General features: G+C 40.6%; 1 long non-coding RNA gene across 1 annotated transcript; it reads right to left on the bottom strand.

Moving 5' to 3' along the window:
• Positions 1-1,817: 1,817 nt before the first annotated feature.
• LOC307165737 lies at positions 1,818-3,365 on the bottom strand. Its single transcript, XR_013822538.1, has 3 exons — positions 3,303-3,365; positions 2,679-2,788; positions 1,818-1,904 (listed from the first exon to the last, which is right to left on the bottom strand). It is a non-coding gene; the product is annotated as an uncharacterized lncRNA (long non-coding RNA).
• Between the last annotated feature and the right edge of the window lie 659 nt (positions 3,366-4,024).

The following is a 4,024-nucleotide window of genomic DNA, read 5'->3' as shown; positions in this document are numbered from 1 at the left end:
ATTCCATACTATGGAACTGTTTGGTTATACCCGTAGTCAAAATATCTTCTTTTGTGTTCAGCAGAAGACAGAAATTCATACAGAGTTGGAACAACATGAGGATAAGTAAATGATGACAGAATTTTCATTTTTGGGTGAACTATCCCTTTAAGGTTAGCATGCATCTTGTTAATTTTATTGTTTTGTAAATAGATCACACAGACAAATCATTTATTTAAACATTTTAGAATACTAATTGCTCATAAAGGCTTACTGATTAGCATTAAGCCATGATATACTTCAAGCTAAAACATAGAATGAACTGGTGTGATCCCAGCCAACACACCCATGTGGGGCCCAAACGGGCTGCAAATGGGCTGATATCCGGGGCCCACCTGGGCTACCCAACTGGGAACCCAGCTAATTTTGGCCGCGGTTTCCGTGGTGGTCCCACATGTGTTAGCCCAGATAGGTTGATGATGGGCTCTTGATGGGCTCCATATCGGGCCCATATGGGTAACCTAGGTAGCACCCATTTAGGGCCTACAGGAGTCTGCACACATGGGTTGATGATGGGCTCTTGATGGGCTCCATATCGGGCCCATGTGGGTAACCTAGGTAGCACCCATTTAGGGCCTACAGGAGTCTGCACACATGGGTTGATGATGGGCTCTTGATGGGCTCCATATCGGGCCCATATGGGTAACCTAGGTAGCACCCATTTAGGGCCTACAGGAGTCTGCACACATGGGTTGATGATGGGCTCTTGATGGGCTCCATATCGGGCCCATATGGGTAACCTAGGTAGCACCCATTTAGGGCCTACAGGAGTCTGCACACATGGGTTGATGATGGGCTCCATATCGGGCCCATATGGGTAACCTAGGTAGCACCCATTTAGGGCCTACAGGAGTCTGCACACATGGGTTGATGATGGGCTCTTGATGGGCTCCATATCGGGCCCACATGGGTAACCTAGGTAGCACCCATTTAGGGCCTACAGGAGTCTGCACACATGGGTTGATGATGGGCTCTTGATGGGCTCCATATCGGGCCCATATGGGTAACCTAGGTAGCACCCATTTAGGGCCTACAGGAGTCTGCACACATGGGTTGATGATGGGCTCTTGATGGGCTCCATATCGGGCCCACATGGGTAACCTAGGTAGCACCCATTTAGGGCCTACAGGAGTCTGCACACATGGGTTGATGATGGGCTCTTGATGGGCTCCATATCGGGCCCATGTGGGTAACCTAGGTAGCACCCATTTAGGGCCTACAGGAGTCTGCACACATGGGTTGATGATGGGCTCTTGATGGGCTCCATATCTGGCCCATATGGGTAACCTAGGTAGCACCCATTTAGGGCCTACAGGAGTCTGCACACATGGGTTGATATCGGGCCCATGTGGGTAACCTAGGTATCACCCATTTAGGGCATACAGGAGTCTGCCCAGATGGGTTGATGATGGGCTCTTGATGGGCTCCATATATGGCCCATATGGGTAACCTAGGTAGCACCCATTTAGGGCCTACAGGAATCTGCCCAGATGGGTTGATGATGGGACCCAGATAGGTCTTATCTAGGGCTCTTATGGGCCACAACGGGTATATATATGGGCTACCATATTTGTCTGTTTGGGTTACCTTATTTTACAGTAAACCCCTAAATACAATCATTACATGTAATCCACTAAACTATACTAAAATGTTAAAGGTATTCAATGAACAGAAACCAGTAGTTCACTTTTAAAGTTACTTTATTAAGCAAGTACAAGTATCACAAAACAAGAAAAGAAAAAAGTTATATATATATATATATATATGCACACGTTATATATGCATATCTGAAAAATTAACCATTTCACAAACAAAACAATAACCGTGCAGCTTCTCACTCCTCTGTTGTCGCTCTCCCAACGGCCCTTTGAAAAGAGAAAATAAATCAGTCAACCATTATGCCACTTTTTTAATTCCTTTTCACAGTTCAATCAGATGTGTCAGGTTAGCCTTTTGGTGCCCCACATCAAGTGTATCTAGATAAGGGGTTTGCAAACCTGTCCTGGAACACCCCCTGCACTGCACATATTGGAAGCACAAAATGTACATTTTGACCAACTTTTACCACTTTGAAGTAATTTCTAAAAAATAATTAGTGTTGAAGATCATTAAACCGTTATGCTGCCTCATAAGTCTGTCTGAAATCAGAATGGTTACTGCTCAAATAAATAAAAACTAAACTAAATCGGTTTTGTGAGGCACCTTAGTGTGTAAACGCTGCCTGCTAAGTCGTTGCCTGATAGGGCAGCGAGGCAATGAGTCAGCTGCCTAAGTTTTCAGATGCAGACTTTGTACGTTTCCCTCATCTAATATACCGGATTCATCACATTAGCTCATTTATAGAAACTGCAAGATCTGAAGTGGGTGTGCAGTACTGAGGGTTCCCAGGACAAGTTAGAAAACCAAATATTTGCCCATCATTCATCCAACTCAAATATTGCTTATCACTTGACATGTAAGTAGTAGCAACTTTACAAAGTCTACTCGCTCTAATGTTATGTTACAGAACATATTTCTCCTGTTTTACAACATTTGCACTGGCTCTTAGTTCAATTTTAAAAACTAAACAAGTTGGCTCCTTTATATCTTCTTCATATACACTTCCTCCACTACATCCTAAGATCGGCTTCTGCACTTACACTTGTTCTTCCACGCACTCGGACAACTTCCATGGGGTCACAAGCTTTTGGTTGTGCTGCTCCTGATGCCATCACTTCCTCTTCACTTCTTGCCTGCTGTCTGTACTATCCTGTATAAATAAAAGCAAGAAAAACTCAATACAAAATAAGTCATGTACAAGATTTTCACTTTACAGTTCAATTAGTCGGGTAGAAAACAAAGTATACAACACTATCCATTCTAAAACACATTTTATGTATTCACACAAGCAATTCTTCAGAGCCCCAACATGGAATTGTAAAAAAATTAATATTACTCCCATGTGTCAGTTACGATTACTATAATGATAAGGTCATGATTTCATCTTTAAAACAGATGAAGAAATCAACAAATTGTGGTGTTGAGCTGAGAGGGTTGTGGTCTGTTGCTCTTTGAATTAGGCCTATATCTTTCAATGCAGGTTTATATTGTTTCAACAATTTGCCTGACCCCTGGGGGCTCCGTATATTTCTGATAATATTTGTGGAGAAACATTACACTGTTTTAATTCAGAATCCTAACCATACATTGTAGGCTACTAATTAAAAGTAATTTATTAAATCAAGTAAAATAAAAAATAACACAAAAGGCCAATGAATCTGTACCAGAAGTGATAGTGCAATGTAGCAGCTAAAGAATAATCCTCCACCAAATTGCCAGTAATCAGCTGGTCCTTGGCGAATCTGAAGAGGGGGAAAGAAGAAATTATTCAATGAAAAGTCCTTAAAAAGCAGTATTTTCTTATATCATTCCTTCAAACAATCTTAAATAAAAAAAAAAAAAACAACGTTTGCCATTATAACATTCACACTACATGAACTGAGTAATGTCAAGGGCTGGGTAAAAAATATTGATTTCTCGATTTTATTTGATTCTCATTTTTACGAAACAATATCAATTCTTAAATCCCAAGAATCGATTAGTCAACCTGTTTTCAGTTGATGAATGAATGGAACATTGTAGCGTGCATCCCATCCAATAAATCCAGCCCTAGTAATGTCATCTTTGAGACTGTTAGTTGTTACATGATGATTAAAAATGTAAACATAAACTTTAAGCATGGCAATCCCATCAGAAATGTGTATCATTGCAAGGGAAGCACACACAAAAAAAAAAAAAAAAAAAAAAAAAAAAATTGTAAACAAATATATTTCCAATACTGTTATCAGTGTTTGAAGAGGTTATGTAAACATACTTCTAACGAATAAATGACTGTTTTATCACTTTACTCATTCCAACGCTTTTTTACCTCTCATGCGTTTTTAAACTAAGGTTAGCTGACATTAAACACACAACGTTACCAACAACAAAACACAGCAATGTCAGA

This window comes from Squalius cephalus, assembly GCF_949319135.1.
Source record: "Squalius cephalus genome assembly, chromosome: 10".
Lineage (NCBI taxonomy): Eukaryota > Metazoa > Chordata > Actinopteri > Cypriniformes > Leuciscidae > Squalius > Squalius cephalus.
The sequence above is the reverse complement of the archived record's forward strand: the minus strand, read 5'-3'. Positions and strand labels throughout refer to the sequence as shown.